Source organism: Mytilus californianus, unplaced genomic scaffold, assembly GCF_021869535.1.
Source record: "Mytilus californianus isolate M0D057914Y unplaced genomic scaffold, xbMytCali1.0.p SCAF_15, whole genome shotgun sequence".
NCBI lineage: Eukaryota > Metazoa > Mollusca > Bivalvia > Mytilida > Mytilidae > Mytilus > Mytilus californianus.
In genome coordinates this window covers 17,886,351-17,900,312 of record NW_026262637.1, presented here as the reverse complement: position 1 = coordinate 17,900,312, position 13,962 = coordinate 17,886,351, and the positions used below count along the sequence as shown (strand labels likewise).

General features: G+C 31.8%; 1 protein-coding gene across 2 annotated transcripts in view; it reads right to left on the bottom strand.

Moving 5' to 3' along the window:
- LOC127725559 (uncharacterized) overlaps positions 1–13,962 on the bottom strand; it is a 197,229-nt gene that overhangs the window by 19,608 nt on the left and 163,659 nt on the right. The window lies entirely within an intron of this gene.

Genomic DNA, 13,962 nt, shown 5'->3' with positions numbered 1-13,962 from the left:
GATGACTGCTTTACTCAGGCACAATTAAATAGCAATCCATGGATTTATACTCAAGAAAAGAAATCCTTTTGGCCCCTTTTCAGACACTAATTATTAAACGGTTTGGGCCGTGACACCTAAAATGACCTTTTATGAGCTATTGAAGCCTTATATGAAAAACGTGGGAGTTATTCGGCAAAATATTTTACCCTGTACCATAGGAAAAAACCCAAGGAGTCCAAACATCTAACTAAAATCCAGAAACCCGACATGACTACATCACTTAGTTGTAAGATTTGACCATGCAAAACCAAGATATCTAAATGTATTTGATTTCCGTTTGGTAAAGTGACCTTTTACTGACATGAAGTACTACTCTGTCTTCATATCTCGCTAATAATCTGCATATCTTTTCACGATTTGTTTTCTATTTGTAGAGCTCAAACATTTCTCAAAAACTGGGGACTTAATATAAAACACTATTACAAAAATTTTGAAATAAAGAGTATGATGATTGCTAATATCCAAAGGACTGAAATATGTATGGAAAAGTACTTAACATTGACATAACTTTGTAAACTCAATATGAAAATATTGATGCGTTTTCTGTCTTATATGGAATATAAAAATAAGGAGATGTGGTATGATTGCCAATGAGACAACTATCCACCACAGTTCAACTGATGTGGATGTAATTGTTTTCTTTTATAACATTTAAGATAACGATGTAAACATTATGAATGATGTGATAACTGTCAAATCAGAAGCCAATTATAACAAGAATTAAATCAAATGCTTATATCCACACTTGCATCTTCTTCATATATAATTTCAGTCTATTGTCTTTTTCGGGTGAACTCAGAACTGACGCTTTGTATAGACAGTTTAGATGCTACCATGACCATATATAGTTTCTCTTGTTAGACGATGTGCAAAAACGAAGGAGGTTCTACAATTTTTACATCTACTGATTTCCAGGAAGGTCCAGTTCAACTATGTTAACTACATCTACATACACATATACATGCACATTTGAAAACATATAACATTTTTCAAACGTTTTGTCGTTCATTGCCATAGAAGAGATATACTACCCAAACGAAGCTATCAATAGCACGGCGAAAAACACCTTTGTCGACACATTGCAAGTCGTGATGAACGAAGCGTTATTCGTACTCATTTATCGGAATCATTCTTGTAACTTGACCATAAGAGAAACATGGCTGCGATCATGTGTGACTACTTAGAAGATAATAATTGAAATAAATTAAAACGACTATTTTATGTACTAATTATATATGTTAAACTGAATATAACCCTTTTGGAACAGTTCATTAGATAGTGATTGTACAATTCAAGTCTCGAGGTGTATATGAAGTCTAGATGCATGCAACACTTTATAAATTCCGTGCGTTCAAACTACTTATCTGGATAAATACCTGACTACGTAAGAAGAAACTGTACCATAAATAGATTTGATGAATCTCCAAGTTTTAGTTTTATCTAAGTGGTTTACAGTAAACGGAAAATTTGGTCTTTATCGGAATTGTTGATAAATAGGGTCAACTGCTTACGTATAACAATGGCAAACCACATTAAGGTTTACTTAGTTCTTTAGTTTCGGACATGTACAATGACGTACAGGATGGTCAACCATCAGATGCAGGTTCCAGTAAATACTTACACAACAAATCATCGAAGAAAGTTGACATTTTGCAACTGCTGAATATGTTTGCAAATTATTACAAAATAAACAACAATTGGACAATTAAAACAAACATACTTTGAAAGGTTTGTCGTTTAATGAATCAGGTACATGACGCCATGATTTGAATGGTAATTCTCGACACCAGCCAATTTTACTTCTTTCTTCATGAACTATTTCAAAATTTCTGTAATCTAAAATTTAGATAGATAAATATATAATTTGTTTGGTTTTTAGATAAAGCATCATGGTATAATATATCGTTTGTTTTAAAATATCTGATTATTAAGGAATATTGTTTTTGTTTTACGAGTTTCGAAGATAAATAAAATATCTTCACCGTCTAGTTATGTATGACTTAGTGACCCGATTGATTTGAATTGTATTTGATATTTTACAATATCTTTGATCCAACTCGACCACAAACAGTTTATGCTTGGGTTCTTAGATGTCAGGTACAGTAAAACAAAACAATACATTCATGTTAGGGTCCAGTACAAGTTATAAGTTTTCAGTACATTTAATACGCAAGTTAAGACAAATAACTATTCTTATCATGTACAACATATCTAGTCTTTTCAGTCTCTTCCCGAGGACTGGCAAACAAACCAAAACACAATATGCTATCCCTTCTATCATAGGATCAAAATTGACCAAGTGTATAATTTAGTGGGGCAGACACGGATTTAGTCAACACAATACTCATCAGATTGACACAAAACAATAGCAAGACCAAATATTAAGTTCGAAGATTAAGAGTATTGGGCATCGAAATTAAAATATGTTTCAACTAATCTGGTAAAGGACTTATATAGCTTGTGGAAGAAAAGACATCTCATATATCGTAGGGAACTCTATTTGTTTGTTTCCTCAAAATTAAAACAGATAGACAATTTCAAACTAGAATCTATGAAAAACGTGATGATTTCAACTCTCCGACTGTCAACTACCCAATTCTCAGCAGTAACATAACCGCTGCTCCATTCTATTGCGTTTACATATGTCAGTTTACTTTGGTTATCTCGCTTACCCTGTCGATGTACCCGGTCTTTCCCCATCTGAAGTTGATACGATTCCCTCAGTTCTAATTGATTAGATATATAATGCATTACAAGTTCTGGAATGAGTGCCAATGAGACAACTTTCCAAGTCACAATTTGTAAAAAGTAAACCACTATAGGTCAAAGTACGGCCTTCAACACGGAGCCTTGGCTCACACCGAACAGCATACTATAAAGGACCTCAAAAATGACTAGTGTAAAACCATTCAAACAGATAAACCAACGGTCTAATCTATATAAAAAACGAGAAACGAGAAACACTTATGAACCACATCAACAAACGACAACCACTGAACATCAGGTTCCTGACTTAGGACAGATGCAAATGCAAATGCATATGCAAATGCAAATTACCTTCATTTGTCACTCCCGAATCGATTTACTTCTCTCGCCTTTATTAATCGATTCGATCCCATACTTCATAAATATAGATTTGAAAGAGCTAAGAAATGGCTCAAGTTTCGAGTTTGCTATGGATAATGGTAAATGCTGGATATAAACTGTGGATATTTGATAAAATCTGCATACAATTATATAGAACATTAGTTTTTTATTGAACATTTAAATTGGTGGATCACCTTTACCCACGAAATCCACAAAAATTGTATAAAAGAATAAAAATGAATCCACAATAGATATAGATTCGTTTTCGCATGAAACATTAGTTCTTATACAATATGTCAAGTTATGAATTGTCTGTACTAAAAACGATTTTTGAATGAATTGTACAGGGACCATCAAATATCAACATATTCCTATTCCCGCATAAAAAAAAAAAACGAATACAAGTTTATAGCTTGCTGTTCAGTGTGTGCCAATGCTCCGTGTTGAAGGCCGTACTTTGACTTATAAGTGTTAACTTTTTACACATTGTGACTTGGATGGATAGTTGTCTCATTGGCACTCATACCACATCTTCTTATTTATATTCATAACACGATACAGAACAAATAGATTATAAAAGCATAGCACTGAGTGTCAGACTGAAAATGAAAATTTCGACAATATATTTCTTTCTGTTCAATAGTAAATATATTGTTTATGCTTCAGTTGTGATTACAAAAAGTCAATAATCATTGAATTTTCTAAATATACTTGGTGTTTTCCCTTAAATACTTGGCATGCATTCGTTCTAACAACTGCTGAAGTTGTAAAAATGTCGCTGTAAACAAGCGCCATAAAGTAATAGACTATGGTCTTTGATCTTGAAAAAAAAATGATTTTGGCCAGTTTTGGTTACTATCTATATTCATTTTAGACTAACTTTTAATTTATATATATTCCCATAGTAATGGAAACCAAGCGTAGGTTTGTTTCTTTAATTGAATTTACCACAGTTTATGCCAGTAAATAAAAAAGACCCAACGAACCCTACTTTATAGATATTTTTAACAATTCCTTCAGAATTCCAGACACTAACAAATTCATTGGTTTTGAATAAAGGAATGATATTTACCTCTTACTTAATCTAACGTAAATGATGATCATTGTTCTTTTTCATATCTTTTTGATATCAATACCTTTGCTGGTAGTTTTTATTTAAAAAATCTAGATCTTATTCAGGTGTAAACATTTCTCAGAGAATGATATGCGTTTGCATTTGCAGTGCCACCTAATATTATAACGTAATACTTTCTTTTTTATTTAAAAACTTTTGTACCTCGAATGTAAATAACATCAGTTGATCTATTTTATTGTCCATTTTTTTGTCAATTATATCACAAATATTAATTATGTTTTAGAACGTATGATTCCAGGTGAAGGAATCAAATAAATAGTGTTTTTTCGCAACCGTTTTTTTTTCTCTCAATTGAATTATTTAAAAGTAAACAAGGGTCCTCTGGTTATATATGCGAGCTAACGAAACAAAAAGTTGACCTCCTGTACTCAATTTATGAAGTTATCTATTTTTAAAAGAGCTTTATGCCAAAATTTTCAGGTTTTTTCCAACTTAAATTGGTATATGAAGGATATTCAATTGTTTACATGGGTTTGTGTGTTTAGTCAATAACTTTGATATCAAATGTCTATACATCTTCTGATAAATCTTTCGATAAATAAGGAAGTGCCACTTTAATGCAATAAGTTTAGATTTTTATATATTCACTTATCATTTGAGATAGATGTGTTGTTACAAAATAAATTTAATTCATATGTAAATATGTAATGACACCAAAAGTCAACTAAAAACCCTATTAAAAAGATTCCAATTAATCTTGCAGCAAAAATGTGGTATCATTGTTGATAGCAGGTCCATGGTACTATATGTTTAAATAATTCACATTTTATTAAGAGCTTTTGGAAGTATGTGTTAAAAGTGATAAACTTTTATTCCTTGTTAAAAATCATAGAATGACAAGTGTTTTCTAAATTAGCGTGGTATTCAATTGCTGTTTCATTGATGTATACTAAACATCTTCTTTCAGTTTATACCCATAACCGACGGCTTTTAACGTATAAAATTCCCTCTCCAAAATGGGTTCATGACTACTTACATGTATTTAAATCTTCTTGTGAATATTTTGATTCCAACCAGCAGTTCACTGTAAAATAATAACAACTGGTGAATATAAACAAACCAAACCACATCAAAGTAGTAGATGAAAAGGCAGTCGATCATATAGTTTCATGCAGGTTATGCGATTCCCTCAGTTTCTGTTGGTAGACTTAATTTGTCTCTTCCTACTCGATTTACGAGAATTGAAAATCGGTAAACTAATGTCGCTTGAATTTCTATAATGTGGATGATAAACGATCGCAAAACATTTTCATTTTTTAAGGAAAATATTGAAGTTATTTTAACAAATTGGAAAATTGTCATTAACACATAGTGCTGCTGAGATTGGAACATTTTCACGTTAATCTTCCAAAGAATCTTTGATTGCATTTTTTTCATTTCTATTAAAAGATTTTCAATTGAATCACAATGCATTGTTCATAAAAAAATCTAAGCAAAAATGTGATCGTCGTATTATTTAATAATGTACATACTATACTAAAATTGAATGTTTTTTTTCTTAATGCTTATCTCCTAAATTGAACACAATATGTTCGAGTGCATGACTTCGGAAAAGAACGCTTCTATGTTCATTGTTCTTTATGTTGATCACGTTGACAATAAATCAAAAATGAAAACGTATCACTGAATTATTATTGCATCAAAATCAGTTTGCATTTGTCAAAGACATAATAATACATAACAGTTAACGCAAAACAAAAAACTGTAAATTGGCATTTCCAGATTTGGATCTGATTGTTTTCTTGTTTAAATAATGAATACATTTTGAAAATTGAAGAACATTGTCTGAAAGCAAAGTGATAAGGGAAGCATCTTTTTGAGGACAATGTTTCTGATGAACATTTGGTATAAATACCTGGTGAATCAATAGCAGCAACAAGTCTTGCTAACCAATTTCCAATTGGACCTCTGGCATCTATGTAGGTGAATGGTTTTAAATGTTCAGGAATTTCACAGTCTTCTTTTAAAACTGGTATTAATATTTGTTCTCTCATTTCCATACTCATCTGATGAGTGTATTCTACTTCAAAATTGCACCAATGACTGTCATTATATTCTTTTGACAATATTATCAATGTCTTTACAGATTTGAGAACAGCATCTTTTATGTTTTCAACAATCTTTCGACCAGGTTGAAAATCATATACATGGTTGCAACATTTAAGATGGTGAAGTTTTTCAAGCTTTTCTATAAGATTATTTACCCATTCTCTGTCTTCATCTACGTCTCGATAAGAGATGAATGCATGATATATTTTGCCTTGTGGAAGGGACTTCAAATAGACTTCAGAATCTACCTCACGATCATTTTCACTGTATGGGCCGTCCATTGGTATAGTTTTATTCTGATATTCCAGGTAAAAAGTAATTAATAGTTGCTTCAACAAGTAATCGTATATGTCAAAGCATAACATAATATATAAAACGGAATAAGAACTAGTTTGTTAGTTTAATGCTCAACGCTTTGACTTTTTTTGTAAATAGAAAGTAAGACAATATTGGCGCGCATATTGATTTTTGTTAGGACACACGTCCGGTGTTAAGCTCGAAGGTACACCGTAAGGACTAACTACTCACTGGTAGTAATGTTTATCTGGTTCGCCAGAAGGTATAGTATGAGGGGCAAAAATATAAAACGTTTTTAAGCATAAAAAACTAAAAGGAATTAAACAAAACAGCAATGAACATCTGATATTAGGGTCAAATCTACCTGAATGCATGAACAACCAAATTAATTAGTTGGTCATTAACAGGCAACATGTTTGAAAATTACATCAAAAGTTTCTTTTTTTAATGGCTTTCATTGTTTAAAAAGCTAGGGAATAAGTTCTGCATTTGGTAACTATTGTAACGAGTTGCCATTTTGATTTTATGAAATCAAACCCATGGTTTTCTTAAATTTGAATTATACAAGTAAGTTGAAAAAAAAATGGTAATATTGCCAACTGCACAGTATTCCAACGACCAGAAATACAAATACATCGAAGGATATTGTAATCATTCTCCAACAAGAACTGACCCCCTTAGAAGATCAGAAGATATCTAAAGGGCAGCATTCGTCAGGAATAGACATGTATTCATTACTTTTATAATTAGAAAATGGATTCACTTCTAACTAAACCAAGAAACTTTCTACTACTTTTATAAAACAATATGTATCTTTTCAATGACATTGCAACAATAATAGACTTTTACGTGCATATTGTATATAATATCTTGTTACTACAATTACCTTTAGTGTTTTGAACGTGAAACTGACGATAAAAGGATTATTTTACCTTACTAATTATTGATTCATGGATGAGCTGAATACTAGTATATCAAACAAACTTTACTGAATAACCAAAACATCTGGTAAACAAATTTTGCAAGTCATTTTTTACATGAAAAGGTATAAATATATTTCAACCATTTCGCCCCAATCCTGTAGTCGTGATTGCAACAACAATTCTTTTATGGCCAAAATGACCCCCCTTTCTATTTTAGAACTGGTTCAGCTGAACTTTGTTTACAACAGGGAGTTTAATCGTGCAATTAATGGTCCATAAAATCGTTTAGATGTGATGTTATAAAAATATGACAACCTTAGTGCCATTCTTGGAGTTAAATATAGGACAACTGTTAAATGTAGTTAAAATCGGCAAGACGATCAAATCATAATTACTTCCAGTCAGTATTGATGGGTTAGTGTAACTATAAGGTAATAATGTAATGACAATGAAACACAGTTTGGTCAATGTTCACCTCTCAAGGTCGCATTAAAATCTTAGAATAGGCTGAACATGACCATTATGTAGCTAGGGTGGCTTCAATCCCACCCCACCCTTCAATGCCATCAGCCCCAAATTTTAATAAATAGTTTTATGCTGCAGAATCAGTTACAATATCAAGAGTCATTTTTTTTTATAATTTGCAAACTTTGAAAATGCCTGATTTTCCAAAATTATATTTGGGTCCAATCAATTAATCTAAAAAATATTTTTTTTAAGATTGTCAACCTTATAAGTGTGTTTTGGACAGTTTTAAACCCCAAAACTCCTCTAAAACCCAACAAACGTCAGATTTGAAGATTTGGATAAAATACGTTTAATTAAACAAACCAAGCCACTGGATTTTAAAAACTGGAAAATTTAAGTTGACGCTTCCTCTCGCTATAGATCTTACCACAACATCCCCTTATAAAAAACTATACGTTTGGTTTTCGAATGGCGCAGATATACTATCAGATAGATCGTCTTATTCTAAGAAGCTGTACGTTGATGTAACATTTTTCTCTTTATATTTATCTTCAATTCCAACTTTTAGCTGCAGTTGATACTATCTTGCTTTCATTATAAAGTTATCTATATCACCTAACATGGATGTATTTTTCTTATTGTTCAAGCCGTAATGTGATCTGTATGTTAACAACATTGTTGTGGGTCTTTGGTTGGAAGTGGTGTCATTGACAAATGTACATCATTTCCTTATTACATTTTTCTGTATTGTTTTGCATGAAAGTTGTAAAAGATTATCGATGGTTTTCCAACCGAGATGAAGTTCTTGGTTACAATCTCATCGAAGTGTGCTCCCCTAAGATGAGATGTAGTTGATAAACATCCTCGAGATTGAAAGACCATTGAAAATATGCATGTTTTATTGCTATATCCTTGGTAACTCAAATGACGCAGGCTAATTGCCATTAAATTATCAAACAGAGAGATCAAAGGTAGTTTGTAAGGAAATAGTGATAATAAACAAAACTATAGGGTTCTTTTACTAAAAATCGGTCAGTGATCAGATATCATTTTAGAAGGGATATTTCCAAAAAATACTAGTGGAGAAAATGTAAAATTTCATGAGCCGCTATGCAAAGAAAATTTCTTTTCGAGACTGGTTTTTGTCGCCCCGTTATAATTTTTGAAGAACCCATGTGCCTATCACGTCGTATTGTCAAGAGTGTTGTAGAACCCTGTAGAAGTAAATCTGACTATAAGTTTCTGTAAACTGTTGACTCTCTCCTGAAAAGTTCTAAAATTCTAAGTGAGACGCGAAAAAAACAAAAAAAAACAAAACATTTGACAGAATATTTTCGTCTGTTTCATTAAAAACGTCAAAACAATTCTTCTATATCTGAATCCATGGGTAAATCTGCGCAATTATTACGACGTCATCATAACACTACCAGTATACATAGGACGTTAAACATTCAGTATCGCATATATTATTATCGCCCCTGAAACTCTACCGACTCCTTCAACGCTATAATGAACATTTATTTATTATTGTCCTGCAGTACATATTCATACTCTGTTTATGACATCCTCACACTAATTCATTGGACGGGGATACTGATCAATATTTTGTCTTGAAAAGATAATGTTTGACTCTCCTGAAGGATAGGCATAGGTGTTACTTTTCCGGCGGCGGAATTGTTAAGTTTTCTGCTTGAATCAGTTTGATAGGAACTACTTGTGATAGATTAATGATATTTTCCCTAAAGTTCCATTACTATTAGAACATATCATTTTGACGACTATATTGAGGCCCTATCATCGTAGGTCATGGTTCAGTGACTTTAAATTGATTCTCTATTTTCAATGTTAAGTTTTCTGCTTAAGTTAGTATGATAGGAACTACTTATGATAGATTAAAGATTTTTTCTATAAAATTGCAATACTATCAGTTCATCCCTGTTTGTTGACCATTTAGATGATCTGCCCCTAGTTCATGGTCCAGCAACTTTGAAATAATTAGCATATGTTGCTGTCCATTAGACTGTTTCAAGTCAGTTCTGTTATTTGCTATATATGATATTTGTTTTTCGTTTATTGTCTTGCCGAACGTTTTCTCATTTGAATCATTTTACATTTGCAATGTCGAGACCTATTGTTGATAACCTCATTTAGTCTGTTGTGTTAATTATCTCATTGGTAATCATACCACATCTTCCTCTTTTATAATAAAATAACATGCTACGGTACGTTTTTTCTTGCTTTTGGGATTTTCCTAACGAAGAAGCAGTGTATTTCATGAAATGTATCTTTGCAAAAATAGGAAAAAAGGTACCACAGAGTTAATAAAAAGGTCTGGAAAACAGAAAAGACAATTACCACACAAATCAAACCGAAATAACAAACAACAATAATTAAACATAACATAGCAAATCCCTTGTCTAGAGCCTGGAATAGTTTTGGGCATCTAAATCTATCAAAATAGTAAATTATAGTTCTACCCTAGAAAATTTTGAATAGTTCTACCCAAGAAACGATTATGATAGTTTTATATTATAACAGTTTTGGGCAGTTTCAGCTTGGAACAGTTTTAGACAGTTCTATTCTAGGAAAGATTCGGAACGTTTTATCCTAGATGTGATTCTGACAGTTCTACTCTAGAAAAATTGTAGGTTAAGACTGTTATACGGTGTATGTTGACCTTTAAAGAATAGCTGTTTTACAGACGACGGATATGTTCCAATTGTCGTAACCACAATCCCGTCAGTTTTTCCTCGAATCTGATATAAAGATAAGACCGGGTTTGTACTTAAATGATCAACACGATGGATGCCACATGTCGAGTAGGATCTGCTTACCCTTCTGGAGCATCTGATATTACCCCAGGTTTTTGTTGTGGTTTTTGTTGCTCAGTCTTAAGTGTTCTGTGTTGTTTTTTGTATACTGTTGTTAATCTTTTTGCCGCCTTAACATTGTCAGTTTTCGATATTACGATTATCAGGATTACGATATTTAGGGTCTTTGGATAACATAATTTACAAAGAACTAAGGGAATAACACTGATTTACGTTCTTAATTTAAACTTCAAAACGTAAGTAGTTAAAATTGATAAAGTAAGACCTTATATGCCTAGAAGGCTATGCACTAGTGTGCGCTTAAAGGAGCTATTGAACTATTTTAAAGAATATCTATGGTTGACGACATTCTACCACACCACATTTAGTCGAACTGTTTTTTGCAGAAAGGAATCATCTGAAAAGTTACATCATTAAATGCCTGATTGGAGGATAAGTTGATGAACATTGTAACCAACATAGGAACATGTTGACATGCACCTTAATTTAATAACTTAGTAATATTCAAATAAAAGAATCCATAATAAAGTATGTTTTTATATTTTTTTCTCAACTTTTTAACTCATAATACTTCTATTTTCATCAATTCAAGACGCTTTCTTCTGTGCATTCATGCATGTTTGATTACAAGTTGTATTTCTTAAGTTATTGATCAACATTCAGAAAACTGGCAAAGTATCAAAATCAATTTCAAATAAACCGAAGTTAAGACATATCATTCAAAATAGAAACCACGCTAATTGAAATTCGATGTTGTTGGTTCGAAAAAAAAAAGAAAACCATTAACCCCCAAAACTAGACCATGACGGTCCTTATTGAAATGTTCATGAAAAAACGAAATAAAATATACTGGTAGATTGAAATATCTTACTATCATTGTTGAGTTTCAAAGTTGTTGAAATTATCAAACTGTAAAACCTTACCTTTCATCATTCTCCAAGTTGACAATTAGATATGAACAGACTAGAAAGGGAAGATGTTACACAGTTGCCTACCTTGTAGTGACGATTTCCATTCAGACTTCAAAAATAGTTTAGATTTACGAACGAGTTTTAATATGTTTCACTTACAAGTATCTAAATATAGATGCTATTTAAAATACATAATTTATACATTTTATGAAGCATGTATGAAAGATCAATACTATTTGAATATTTTTCTAAAGTACGATTATATTAGTAGTAATATCAGTATTGTCAACAACAGGAACAAGACTATAGTATATTGTATCATAAAGCATAGATTAAAGTTTCGTTGATCAAAATAAATCTTCAAATTGAATTAATTTTATTTTTTTATTTTTTTAAAAAGATATTTTCATCATTGTGTATTCTTTTTCCTCATGGTTCTATTGAATATTAAGGCAAACAGTCTTTTCATTATTTAAACCAATCTGTGTATTTAGAAATTTTAAAAACACAGTATCCGTACTTTCATTGTAACCGTGAAACAGTAAAACAGAATAGTATTTCCTTATTATCATCACAAGCAAACACACAACTTATTTCGATTATATCATCAAAATATCAACTAATTTGTTGTAAAGGGAATATAGTTTTAAACAAGATTTGCAAAATTATTTGTTGATTCGACCGAATGGTTCCTAAATCCTCTTTCGGAATTGCCAGAATCGTTACTGGGGACTTGTAGCAATCCATGCCGTTCCGCATATTCACACATACAAACTGCACGCGAGGTATGCCTGTTAGAGTCACTGTTTTCCAATTTTTGTTCAAGAAAATCTTGAACAAAATCAACAGACATTCTGATCAGAAGATATCTTGCTTTCATCTGAAAGAGAAAGTTTTAATTATAATTACTTTCTGAAAAATTATGTGAAAGCTGGATTAAGCATGACAAAAAGAATTAAAAGTCCAGTGAACAATTGAAGGTCTTTCCTTCTGAAATGTTGATAATTAAAAAAGGTTTAAAACACTGTTATACGAAAAAAAACCTTCATAAACATAAAAAGGTAGACTTTGTATAAAAAGGTGACAAAATATAAATGTGCTTGTACAGATTCCAAAAACATATTGTTTAAAAATGAGGAGGTGTGGTATGATTGCCAAAGAGACTGCTATCCATCAGAGTTAAAAGATAGGAGTAAAAACAATTATAGGCCACCGTACGGTCTCCAACAATGAGAAAAACCGATACCGTGTAGTCGGCTATACAAGGCCCCTACATGAAAAATATCAAACAATTTAAATAAAATAACTAACAGCCTAATATATTACAAAACAATTTACGAAAAGAAAAACAAATATGACAGATATGAACCAACGTGGTTGTACTTCAGGCTCCTTACTTGCGACAGGCATATACACAATGTGGCGGAGTTTAACATGATTGTGAGTGTTCAATCCTCCCACTAACCTTGGACAGTGGTGTAACAGCACAACATAAGATTAAACTGTAAAAATCAGTTGCTATTGGCCTAACTCAAAATATTGTATTTTTTTCTCTGAAAAAAGGAGATGATTAGCTACTTCACGTTTCAAAAATATAGTTCCTTTATGCTTTGCTAGAGACAAAGGAGATAATTTGATTCTTTCAATCTACAAAAATTTCCAGTTCATATGATAACCAAATTCTCACTGATTCACAAAATATATGGTTTATATGTATTTCCTTTGAAATAAGGGAGATGATTGGCTTCCTTCACTTTACAACATGAAATTACCTTTGAAGTATGATAGCTTACATTACACTGATTCGAAAATTATATGGTTTCTATGTAGTATTGATGTATATAAGGGAGATAATTCCCTACTTCCGTTTTTAAATATCACTTTTGGTTCATTGTCACAGGGTGACTTTGTTTACTCACATATATGTTGTTATTTTGGTTGTTAATTCTATTTCGATTTGCAGAACGTCAGTATCTTATAAATGCTATATTCTGCAGACTTCGGTGTATAATACATGTCCACATTTTACATCTAATTAATTAAGTAGTGTCCACTATTTACTTGGGCATTTACCTGTAAACTTGTCGAACGGGTTGAGTAACAGTGATACCTGTATTTGATGAGCTGACTATTCACTCTCAGGTAACACCTTAACGAGTCAAGGTGTGGTCAGAAATGTTTGTATAAAGTTAGTTTACAATGTGGCGTGGACACACAAA